Source organism: Coffea eugenioides, chromosome 8 (genome assembly GCF_003713205.1).
Source record: "Coffea eugenioides isolate CCC68of chromosome 8, Ceug_1.0, whole genome shotgun sequence".
Lineage (NCBI taxonomy): Eukaryota > Viridiplantae > Streptophyta > Magnoliopsida > Gentianales > Rubiaceae > Coffea > Coffea eugenioides.
This window is the reverse complement of record NC_040042.1, coordinates 40,503,938-40,517,485: the sequence shown is the minus strand read 5'-3', so window position 1 is coordinate 40,517,485 and position 13,548 is coordinate 40,503,938. Positions and strand designations below refer to the sequence as shown.

Sequence of the window (13,548 nt, the reverse complement as noted above, 5' to 3'; positions counted from 1 at the left end):
CAAAATCACCGAACAGAAGAACATTCATGAGGATATCTGGAAAGGAAGAAGGGGTGTTTCCTGTGGCCCATTTCAAGCTCAAGGCGATGGGGACACCATTTTCATTCTTTTGGTAGTCCACACCCTTTGGGAAAGTGGTTTCTCAAGAACTCCCTCTTGATTCATCAACGTTGCTGCAATCAGCAAACATTTTAATGTCCGCAAAACAAATCTATATGGGTCCTCGTGTCTGCCACCCGGCATCCTTTCATGCCAAAGCTTCACGAGTCTACTAGTATTTACTTATAGTTTACTTCATGGGGAATAAAATTTCTTTTCTTTGTGCAGAGTTGTGGTGGAAAATGACAGACCTTAATTACGCACTTGGAACTCTTAATTATTACTATTCCTGAATTGATGGGAATCTTTCAAATGTTGAATTGACGTCAGACACTGTGCTCGGCCATGCACACGACAAGAAATGCCCAGTCTATCGTGGATCGGCAGCTCTCCAATCACATAAGTTGGTTTAGGACTCACATTGGATCATACTTGTGGATCCACGGTTCTGGTTTAATATTTTAGCTCGGTTTATTATTTTTGGATCCGAGGCTGTGGTTGCAGAGAAGAGAAGGTTCACATTGTCAATATAAATTTGTTTAATTGATAAGAACGGATCATTTTTCTTGCAAAATATTATGCATTCAAATTTTGTTACTAATTAAGGTTTCTTTTGATGAATAATCTGTAAATCTCTCGACAAGTAACTTATGATAGTGAAAACGTATCATGATTTGAAATGGTGACCAAAGTTTTTTTTGTTTAAAACAAAAGAAAGGAAAAAAAAAAGCAAAGATTGGTTCATGACCGGAATTGGCTGAAATCAATCCTGGTTGTTGCATTCAAATTTGAAAAACACAAAATTTGCTTTCAAAATTTACCATCCAGACCTTGGTAAAATTAGCTCGACTGCTCGAGCTGACCCTTCCACTCTTGATTTGTCTACGTTTGGTCTCAATTTTTTCAAGTTGAGAATATAGTTTAGATACTAAAATTCATGAATGAATTTAACATAAGAAATTCCAAAAGAACTGCATCCATATAGTCAATATTCACCTTCATGTTCTTGTTTATAATCCAAATAGAACGGACTCAAACTTCTAAAAAATTACATCGTTATCTTATTTGTAAGCACTCCCCCCCCCCCTCTCTTAAACATATCAATTTTTTGTTGTTTTTTCCATTTTCATAAATAAGTAATTTCAGATGAATAATAGGATTTACTGATAGGATACCAATAATTGAGAGATGAAAATGTGATCATATTTGGATAAAGAAGTATTATTGGCTTTAATAATAGGATTTTCTCACATTCCCTACTAAAAAAAATAATAACAAACCATATTTGAGTATTACTAGATGGTTCGAAATTGATTACACTTACACAAGGTCAATTAACTGCATTCAGTGCCCTAATTTTATTGGGTAGAAAAGAAGGCAGCGGTACAGCTGAAACTGATGGGAGCCCTACATTCTCTTTTCCTATTCTTTTTTTGAGGGTTAAGTCGAGCCCTACATGTGTAATGGCTAAAGTGATTAACTTATAAAATAACTCATGAATTATGATCCACTAAACCTAAAATGCCTTGAAAGATGTGTCCTATCTGGCTTGCAATTGGAGGATTATACATATTTAAGATTGTTGAAGTGCCTGTTGTAATTGCTTCTGTCCCTTCATGCCTTCTTTGATTCCCACAAACATCAACCAAAGAGTCATGGGCTGACCTAATGTGGCAGACAAAATTAGGGTTTCCCAATGGCAACACTAAAACTCAGAGAGAGAGGGAGAGATTAATTTGGCCTGTCAACTAACTTAGAATTCACTAATGGGAGGCCCCATTTACACATGAACCATCATTTGGAATTTGGGGCTAATGCTGACTCGTACTCACGTGTCAGGTTGGTAATTTATCTGATAACCTCCCTTGGTGTAAAAGAATATTTGACGATTGATTGATTTACTTGCACTAAGCTTTTCTTTCTCTCTGTTCAATTTTTATTATGTGCTTTATCATTTCAAGCTTATCAAAGTCAAAATCAATACATCAGAAGTGGGAAGCGAATCAAAAATGTGGAATGTCTCAAGGGCTTTAGTTTGTGAAAATCGAGATACGGATTAGACCTCATGTGTACGTCCAGTCCACTGAACTTTGATTACCATTTCTTTGGCTTTGAAAGAGAGAATCTGAGGGTGAAAAATGAAACGTAATTCAATACAAAATATTACCATTCAATGAATCCAATTCTTTCAAATGTAAAATTCAACTTTAATTCATTAATTAACTGATTTAGGCCTATATTAGAATTTTTGGAGTTGGGATTTTCAAATTTAAGAGATGACACAAATTAAGTACAAAAGAGTTCAGCAAGCAACCAAAATTGGTTGTCTTGTTATAGTTTTGTGTTTTTATTAAAAATTGGTCCTTGTTTAGGAACAGAAAATCTTTGGATCTCGGCATTAGGGCACGTCATGAAATACCCTTATGTATAATCCAATGTTGACATTTGATAAATATGTGATTTCGCTAATTCCAATTTAATCCTCCTTGATCTAAGTGTTGTTTGATGACACAAGTTAGCTTCTAGAAAACCATAACTTACCATCAGGAAAAACAAAGTAGGAAACAACTAAACTTGGGACAAAAAAGTATGAGATATTTCATCCAAATATAAAATGGGAAAAACTTTCTCAAAATGGATGTGAGAAAGCATGATGTTTAACGCATATTCTAGCCTGTACTTTCTGTCAGAAATGTAAGACATCTTAACTCCAAAATAGGTGATATACTCAGTGCTACAATTAAATAGTATGTACGTCTTTTTTTTTTGGTCATATTAGACAAAGTATAATAGAGTCCGAATATTCCTCTAATTGTCATAACTTAGTTTTGTAAGCATATGATTGTACTTTCTCTTTTCCGCTGCATGCTCCTTGCGGCCGTGTGGTTTCTGTATTGGACCTCGTGACAATTGACATTGATGTGCATATTTGAAAATATGAGATGATGTAATTATATTATTCTTTCTGTAAACATCAACTTAGACTTCTACATGTTCTAGAGCTTGTTCTTTATCCATAGACCATGATTGCTTGCTCTTAATAATTTTTTTTTCCTTGACCATTTACAAAGCATTCCATAACTTCACCTTTCCTTTTGTCATATTGTGCATAGGGTCTTGTGAAATTGTGGGATCATTAAAAGGCATTCATAATCTATACCAATATTTAATCCGGTGGACTAATCCAACACTGCCATTTATTGTTGTTTGGACGACCAAATCTTGGGGCTTTCGAAATTAAAGGAATTGTTTTCTGTATTCGTTTGATTGATTTCACTGCACACTCATAGCCTTCATAGGGATTCTAATTTACACTCTCGAGTTATTTATTGCACACCACCTATTAAACCTATTGTATGGTGTCAATTGACTTCATGTTTCATTTCTTTAACTTTGATCAGCTATCAGAATTACATTGAAATGATGCAGTAGCATAAAGTGGTAACTTGTCATGACAAAAGGTAAGACAAAGAACGAATTTCTTAAAAAAGTAAAATCGTGTTGTATGATTTTTAACAACGTATTAATGAAATTTAAATTTTATCAAAACAAAAGTACGAATTCCTAATCACTACCATAAATTTTTTTTTTTTTTTTAAAAAAGGGCTAAAACGTGATTTGTCCTCTTCCTACCAAAGAAACTTGAAAAAAAAGAACCAGGAAAAGAAAAAGGGAAGATAATTGTAAGGCGTCAAAGAAATACCAAAAAATTTTTGAGTTTTGATGAATTCACCTTTTTCAATTCAATGGAAGGCTCCAAGCCTTACAATGGAAAGATTTTATAATCATGTGACTAATGTTCTTATTGGTTAAACTAGGTTTTGGGGCAATTAACTTGGCCTTAGCTGTGGCCATGATTACTTCTGTGTTTGGATGGAAAGAAAAGCAAAAAGTTTGGAAAGAAAAAGCAAAATGTCCTTCACTTTACAAGTTTTAAAAGAAATGGAAAGAAAAGAGATGGGAGGATTCTTTATACATTATACTTGTCTAGTTCCTTTCTTATATTTTTTTTCTCTAAGAGGAGAGCAATGGAGACAACATGAGTGCTCTCAATCAATAATGTATTACTATCATTATTGGCTACCCAACAAATCATCATGATTCCAAATTTAATGGTACATCAAACATGTCAAAGACCCATATCCTTATTTTATTTGCTAAAACTTTCCAACAACTCCAAAGAAAGTTGTAATCATTTTCTTCTCCTCTCTCTCCTAAGTTTCCTCAAGAAAAAATTTTCCCCCACCTAAACTCTCAAACATGGCCCTACACATCGGCCCAAGAATGAAGTATAAATCCAATTAGAGTTTGTCTAGGTGTAAATTCTAATTCCCACTTAGAGATCATTTATGGGCCCAAGATTCACCCTGGCCGAGTCCCGTTACGTCTAAACGAGTTGGGTCACCAAGTCCATGTTAAATGGAGAGTAACCAAGTGACCGCGAGGTAGACTCTTGAATCCTGTTCTTCCTCCAGCCTGTTGGTAAAGTTTGGAGTCTCCTAAGGAACACATACAAGGGAAAAAAAAATTCAAAGTTCAATTTGGACTTTTTGGTGGAATGATCTAGGATTAGGTTTCTTTTCATTGAATTAGAAAGAACTTCTCTCTATTACGTCATGATAAATTTAACTTGAAAATTATTTTAAAGATCAACAATGTTCATGATATATCTCATCACTTGCATTAATTATATAGAACAAAATTATGTGTGAAATTGACTATGTTTTACCGTCTGAGTAATCATTATAAATTTTGAACCCATTTTTTTATCATTTAATGTTTCATGCAAGTTGAATGTCAAAATATTTTTTAAAAAAAAAAAAACCATTTTCTAGTATGTTGATATAAAAATCAAAAGAAAAGTAATGACATAATTGGGTGATTTAATAAAAATATACTAATTTAGATATAAATAAATGAAGAAAAAATGAAGAGAACAATGGAGAGGATTCCAACTCGGATACTCCTTACAACTGATATTCTACTAGGGTTTTTGCATATTTACTTTTTTTTTCCCATTCTCTTTTCCTATTTTGGAGTGGAAAGGATGAATGATGTAATTTTTCCTCTCAATTATGAAGATACGAAACTAGAAGGAGAAGAACAAAAGAACTAAATAAAGACTGACACCAGATAACAACAAAATTAACAGCTTAAACTATATATAATTGATTGCTAAACTAAAAGATGGAAAATGATTCGCCGTTTGAGTTCTGATCTCAAGATAACATTTGGTATCAATATTATCACTCTGAAGCAAGAAAAAGAAATATTATGTGATATTATACAAGATTTTCTTAGAGTAAATCTTATATACGCTGACAGTATATACATTATCATAGTTGAATGCAGAATACATATGCAAAATTTGGAATTTCAAAATTCAAAGCATATATCACCACTCATAAGGGGAAAAAACACAAGGAGAAAAAAAAAAAGAAAAACAAAGTTGTTTGGTATATGTAATTAGATTGACTTTTGAATTTTGAGAGGTTTTAAGACGGCAAAAGCATTGGATTAAGTGTTCCAAATTATGCAGCGTTATCCATGATTTTTGTTTTGAATTCCTATCTATAAATAATTCCTTAACTTTGAAGAATTGAACCACAACGAGTTGGAAAAAAATGCAATACACTATGGATGCTACTTAAAGTAAAAGAAACTAAACGAGTAAAGCATAATTAACTTGAAATTTTAAAATGATAAAAGTAGAAATAAGGAAAAAAATTTGTTGGGGGGGGGGGGGGGGTTGCCCCAAACTCCAAAGGAAAGCAATTCATGAGGAACATGTTAATCATAGTCTAATTTTGAGAAAGTTTCAGAGTAAGGCCAAATTTTACAGGTTTCCTGCATATTCAAATTTTAGTCGACTGCAAAAAAGATTGATCTTAGTGGTAAAGCCACCTTCTTAGTCGTAGATCAGGAAAACCAGACGAAATGGATGCTATACTTTAGATAGTATAGCAGAATGGATCTTCAACTGCATTACTTAAAAACATGGATTTACGTATTACAACCAATGTTTCGGGCGATCCCTCAGAGTTCAGCTGACGAGAAGACAAAAGCACTATGATGACAACTAACCACAATATTGATTCATATAATACATGGATGAACAAATTCCTTACTGATGGCTAGTAATAATGCTAAAGATACTCCATTAAACTGCAACATGACTATTTTCACTTCTTTGGCACCCAGCAGCCATGGAATCCATATGGAAGACCATAAGGGAATTTTGCTCTAGCAATTTCTTCAAATGTTGTTCCATCCAACACTAAAGCATATCCATCCCCATTTTTGTCACTGATAATTGAGATCACAACTCCTATATACAAATTGTAATATGATTTAGTCCCGAAGCCAAATTCGGAAGGGTTGTTTTTTTTTTTTTAACGTCTTATTTTAGATTGGAGGGTTGGTGGAATGGACAATGAGCAACAGGCACAAAATCAAATTAGTGCTACAACTTAACTTTAGCTGTATTATATTTATTATGTGTAAAGCAACGGGAAGAGGCTTAATCAAAACATACCATCGTCTTCCCTTGTGGCACCAGGTCGAGCCACAAAGAAGGGTTCGGAGGGCACGGAGCCCTCATCACACCAGTTCTTTGCCTTCTTTTAAAATAAGTCAATCTGCAGAACAAAAATTTTAAGAGTCAATTGGAGTCAGCTTTTCCAAAATTGGAAAGTAACTCTTTTGGATATATTCTCCCTCCCAAAGAAAAGACAAAAGATATGTACAAAATAGGTAACCACCCTTTTGATGTTGAAGGGATGAAGAGTGCTATACCTTAGTGAGGGTGTTTGGGAAGTTGCAAGGCCTTTGAGCTCCACAGGCATAGGCATATCTGTATTTCTTTCCTAGATAAGCAGGATTTATGCTACACATATCCATGCCTTTCCCATGTTCATCCGGGTCCAATGCTGCCTCTAGTTTCCCATATGGACTACCATCCAACGGTACTATGAATCGCCCCACCCTGTTACTCTTTTTTTTTTTTCCTGAAACGATAGAATTTTATTATAATAAGGAAGTGAAATTACATAGGTTGAGCAAGGGCTCAAATTGGTCTTTACAAAAGTGGACTAGGCCACTGATGAACTGAAATTTCATCCTCAAAGTATAATCATAGCTAATCTACTCAGTTTAGTACTGAGTCTATCCATAGCAACAGGCAAACTATCAAATGAGCATTTCCTAAACATTGAGCAAAAGTCTTTTATGTCGTCCAAGTGAGTTGCCAGCCTGTTACTCAATCAAACTCTTTTTCAATTTGTTTCCATCATAGAAATTTAGCAACAAGAAATTTTTTTTTAAAAAAAATACAGTTTTGGTGCTTAATGTTTAGCATGTGTGCCAAACTACTTGCTAATGTTTTGCCGAAAGAATTTTGCCCTCAAATTTTCTGATTTCAGGCATATTTAACACGACTAATGAAAAATTGACTACTAGTTAAAATCAAATTGTCGTTAGTCAAAAGTTTGGACTTATATTTTTGGTCGTTAGTATTTGAAATTTCGATCCATATGGCCCCTTGAATTTGAAACAGTTATAATTAGGGGTTATAAGATGAATAAAATATGAACAAAAATAAATATATGACAAATGTGTTCCAACGTCCCTATATAATTTTATGAAAACACGTTAAATTGGCACAAAATCATTGATTAGCCTAAAGAGCATCTCTTTGTTAAATAAGTTACAATTGGAGAACAATATATGGATAACTGCAAATTAGTGGAAGAAAAAGAAAATTTTAGTTTTGACATTCAAGGTCTTTATAATTAATCCTATACAAATTTTGTAGTGAAAGGCCTCAAATTATTGTAGTTAGGAATATGTTAAAAACTACTAAAAGTAAGTACCAATATGAATTCCTTTTAGAGATTTTGGAAAATTTTTCCTTTCATTTTTTTTTGTCTTTCCTACCTATTAAAATTTAATGTTCTAATACTAAGGTTTAAAGTATTTACTTTAATATAAAGTACATTGATAACTGTTGAATAATTCAAATAATTTTGCAAAACATTGCCATCATTTGAATCTCAATTGATAACATAATTTGAGATGCAAAATAATATTCAACTTAATTTGCATATATCATACTTTCCTTATATATGAAAGGGATAGTTAATTAAGCTATTTAATTATCACTACAAGTGAAAAAATGATAGAACTCTTTATAAGATAATTATTAATTGTGCAAAATGACAATTACATATATTATACCGAATCTGAGGCCAACTAGCTCCAAAAAAGAAGGTAAGTGAGAAGTTACTGGCATGAATAAATGACAAAAAAAAAAGACAAAATAAGTTTAGTTAGCCTTTATACATTTTTTATTATTAGAATTCCTATTACTTGTTTAACACAATTTTGTTTTGACTTGCATCTCAGTTCATCTTAAAACTCATAATATCATCACTTCAAAGTTAGGGGATATAATGATTCAAACTCCGAATGTTAAGGATCAAAAGTACAGAGTTAAACTTGTTGACTAATGGTAATTTGATTTTTACCTGATTATCAACTTTCCTTGGTTGTTTTAAATATGCCTAAAATCAAAAGTTTTGGGATCACATTTGTTCAGGTCGAAATGTCGGGGGCATCTTCACCGTTCAAATATTGTTTCCTAAAAACAAGCCTGCCTAAATATCCTATTTGATCTAGACAAATTAATATCTTATTTACAGAAGTGTTGTTGACAGAGGACTTCACAACTCTTCAAATATTGAGACCTAAGTGCTACGTACCTTGCATCTGGAAGGGCATCTTCACCATTGAATGATCTAAGATGCTGTAAATTCATCATTTCAAGAATTGTTGTATCAGCATTAATGTGCTCACAACAATCAACAATGACTGCCTTAATCCTTCCATGTTCATCTGTCTCTTCATACGCATTGATGAAGTGGACAGTCATATATAGTGGAACTTCTACGCTTGCCACCTTTGCAACACAAACAGTATGTCATGATCAAGGGAAAATAATTGGACCAAAGAATGATTTGGTATAAACTCGTTTGTGTTAAGTACTGTTGAGTTCAAACCAATTTATGTAATTCTTATCATATTTGATATAAACTCGTACAGTTTTGATGTAATTTTGAAATTTTCGTCAATTTAGTTGAAAGAGCATACACCAAAAATCATAAGAATTACATTTATCAATTTGAATTCGATAAAACTCAAGCTTATGAAGCCTCGTTTCCAAGGGAGACTTGCTAATTTGCCACTGGCTTTACAGACGACGTGGATAAACGCTTTGGACTCGGGGTGCCGCTGAAACTGATAGAGTGGAGTGAGTTCAGCCCTGAGTAGGTTCTGTGGACAGTATCGGAGTGGCATCTCCGGCACAATCACGTAGCGTTCAGTCACGGAGAAAGAATGGAGCCAACCAGGTGCTGGTCCTCCTCGGCAATCCACCCTCCCAATAAATTTCCTCTCATTTGTGCCCGGTTCCATCCTCACAACAGTATATCCAGGATTAATCAAATCGGGCAACACAGTTATAAATTCCTCATCCGTCACAATTGGATGAGGGGATTGAATTAACTGCCCAAGACTATCATCGTACTCAAACCTTCCTTCCAATGGTGTCCAATGTCGTTGGATCGACCCTTTAATGGTCTCCGTAAGGCAAATGACACGGTCATCCCCGAGCATAAAGACGCCGATGTTGGCATTATCCGTCAGCAAAGCACCCGTGAATAACTTAGCCATGCGTCCAATGTAGGACAGAAAATTATTAGATTCATAAGGTGACTCTGAAAATTCTCGGTGGCAAACTTTGTTGGTCTTCTTTGCTGCCTTGTATGCCTCGGACTCAATCTGTCGATGTCCCATGATTAGACGGCCATTTTCGATGTGCCGTCGAACAAGGGTGGCGTAACCACTGAACAAGTGTCGGAAATTGTAGTCACCTAAGTGCCACAAACCTGGGCCATTCCTTAGGTATGTTCCATGCTGTACCAAATATTTGGACATGATAGGCCACTAATTGATAAATATGGCACAAGAAATAACAAATGCCGTACTGGGAATAAAGCTAGAAAAATGATTTGGTCTATTGGCGATTTAGTGCTGCTAATACTCCCAATAAAAAGCATCATTTCACGCCACTAATTTGGTGCTTGGCATATCTCAAGAATCTTTTTCTAAGTTTAGTCTTGGATTTATTTATGCTGAAAAGATTCTAGTTGAAATTCTATAGTTTCTAATTTCTTTTCTTAGCTCTATTTTGTTTTGTTAAGCAATTGAGTTTCCTTTTAACCCAAAGACTCGATTTATAAGACCAATTTATTGGTGAATGAGAGAAAATTTACCATCTCTATTGTTTCATCTTTTCCTGGTGTGTAATTATTACACTTGCATGTTGTGTGCATGATCTATACTTCCATTAGTTTTTCTTAGCAGTGCCAAAAAGCTGGACTCAAAGGTGATGAATCAGAGAGTTTAGGGTACAATGCATGCAAAATTAAAGTTTATGGTGTAAAGTAAAAATTGGGTACAAGATATGAGTGTAAAGTGAAAATCAGATATAAGTTAGGGGCGCCAAGTGAAATTAGTTCTTTTAATCATGTGCAATTGCTATACTAGTGCATTTTGAAATGCTCCTTAATTTGTTAGTTTTGCTAATAGTACTAATAATTTGGCACGAATGGGACAGACTTAAGAGTTTAGGGTGCAATTTATCTGAAATTAAAGTTTAGGGACCAAAATAAGAATTACATGCAACAATGTAAGAATTGGATGCAAGCTAAGAGTGCAAAATGGAATTGGTCCTTTTAACGACATGCAATTGCTATACTCATGCGTTTTGTGCTCGCTTCTTAATTCTATTAATTTTGTTTATAATGCTAACGATTGGACTCTAATTAGACGAATATAAGAGTTTAGGGTAAATTATATCAAAAATTAAAATTTATTGTGAAAAGTAATTATATGATCCAATTTAGAGGATGTAAAGCGGAATTAGTCCTGAAATAAACAAAAAGGCAACTCAAATGGAAGAATATAGTTTGACTTGCCAGCCAGAGTGGTATTTCTCCTTCGACCTCGAGCTCTCCTTCCCACCTCTCCTGCTGGATACTAGTCCACGCTTTAAGCTTTCGTTCATTGTCGACCGTATCAATCATCGTTGTCACTGTTGGAGCCAGCGAAGCAGCCGCCGGAAGTTTCTAGCGACGTTGGCAGCAGTCAAGTCCCATTTTTGGCAGTTAACCTTCCCAAAGATGGAGTGATCATTTTTAAGGTGGTCAAATTTTTCGAAAAGGGCCATGTGTGTTGTTGGACTACTACCAATTCTGGTGGCGTAAAATGCAAAAGAAGCCATATGTTTTACAGAAAATAAAGTCTCAATGAAACTATATACTTGAGCCAAGAGTGAAGTAGTGAACTGGAAATTGAAGGCTTTACTTGGGAGATATTTTTAGGACGAAGAAATTAATGTGCAAGACCTTGCTTTTAAGTCCTCAACAAGGCCATAGCCCCTCCAATCAGTAACCCCACAAGAAATAATGAAAATGTTGAAAAGAAAAGAATGGTGCATTTAATTGCTGGTATCTTTTTGGTAGAATTCCTTCTCACTTGAAGCCAAGTTATAATCAATCATACCTACTTGCAAACAGAAATCGACTAATCCTACCAGCTTGGTGTCAATCGATATTGATGTGCATATTCAACTGTGTAGTGGCACCGAGTAGTGGTACAGAGGATTCCAACTGTGTAGAACATCCCTTATGACTTGTAAAGACGAAAAGGATACCGGTAGATTTGAGACTTTGAGTGTGTGAATATGTGAGGAAAACAAAGAAGAAGATGGAGGTGGTAGTAGAAAAATTTCTTGATAAAGAAAATAGAGAAGTTTGAATGATGCCTAATGAAGATGGAGAAAGTGGTGGCTCCGTTCGGATTATGTTCTGCTATATTTGAAGTACTTTTTTTTTTTCTTTTGAGTTTATCAGCAAAAAAAAAAAAATTTTTGTTTGTGATAATGTACGAATATTATGAAGGTATTTTTGGACTCTCACATTATGTTTTTGTTGACATCAACGCTAACTCCAATGGTTCAAGACATTAGGGGGTATTTTTATAAACGCTTGTTTATTTCAAGGGGTAGACTGTTTTTTGGCTAAATCTCAAGGCTCGATCGGTAGTTTGGTCAAATCTTAGAGGAGGTAAATATAATTAACCAAAATCAAAATACCCTTATCTTTAGAAGCTTTGAAAGAAATGAAAAGAAAAGAGATGAGAGGATTTTTTATACTTTAAACTTGCCAAGTTTCTTTCTTATTATTATTATTTTTTTAAAAAAAAGAATAATCCCTAAGTAGAGAGCAATGGAGACAAAATGAGTGCTCTCAATCATTATATTAAGTTATCCTCATTGGCTACCCAACAAATCATCATTAAGTCATCCTCATTATATTTGCTAATACTTTCAAGGGAAAATGGCCTTTTTCGTCCCTAAACTTTTTTGTTCTGTCAATTTAGTCCTTAATTTTTATTTTTGGCCAATGTAGTACATGAATTTAATTTTCAGATCCAATTAAGTCCTTCTGCAGCGGCGCCACCACCTTTAGCTCCTAATTTAACATTAAACAAGGGCATTTTGGAAATTTTAAATTATCTCCTCCCCACTACCCGGCTCCGCCACCAATCACCCAGAACTGTCTCCAGATCATACTCTTTCAATTCAATCCCCAGTTCTATCATCTTCCAAAAAGCAAGCAAAAAAAAAAAAAAAGAGAAGAAAGATCGCAATTCAATTTGTGGATGCAGACACACAGAGGGTAAAAGTGCACAGTGGGTTAGTATAATTCAACTCCCGTTGCACATTTTCTTCTCTACCCTCACTCTGGGGCATAATCATAAAATCATCCCATCCCATCTCATCCCATGGATGGATGGAAATTATTGTTTAATTGTGGAATTCTAAATGGGAAACGACAAAGTTGAAGCTGCTCAAATGGGCCTAGCCATGAATGAATTCATTGCAGAGACCAGACTCCACTGCAGAGAGAGAATGTGTGTCTGTTGGTGGTGTGTGCGCGTGTGTTTTTGCCTGGCCATTTCTCTTTTTCTACCCTCCAACCCAACCAATCTGGTTTGGAGTCTGGACACGGGTGGCTTGGCTTGCCCATGACTTTATATTCCTTTGGTGTTTGCCGGCGGACCCTTTTTCGTCTTCTTCTTCCCCTTTTTTTTGCCCTTTTTTCGTTCGATTCAAAACTGTACCATCCTCCAGCCTTTTAATATCGGAGCACCAAAGCCAGAAAGGGATGCCATAAATACAGCATCTTTCTTTAGTTTTTCTTCTTCAGACTTCTTTTTTTTTCGGGTGTAAAACTTAGAAAGCAAGTGGAATACCTCGTATCTCCGATGAAAATTATTTACTATCTTGACAGACTAAATGGCAAAAAACATCTCATTCGCACGGTA

At 34.8% G+C, this 13,548-nt stretch overlaps 1 pseudogene; it reads right to left on the bottom strand.

The window, feature by feature from the left end:
* Positions 1-6,281: 6,281 nt before the first annotated feature.
* Positions 6,282-11,243, bottom strand: LOC113780764 (annotated as a pseudogene).
* Between the last annotated feature and the right edge of the window lie 2,305 nt (positions 11,244-13,548).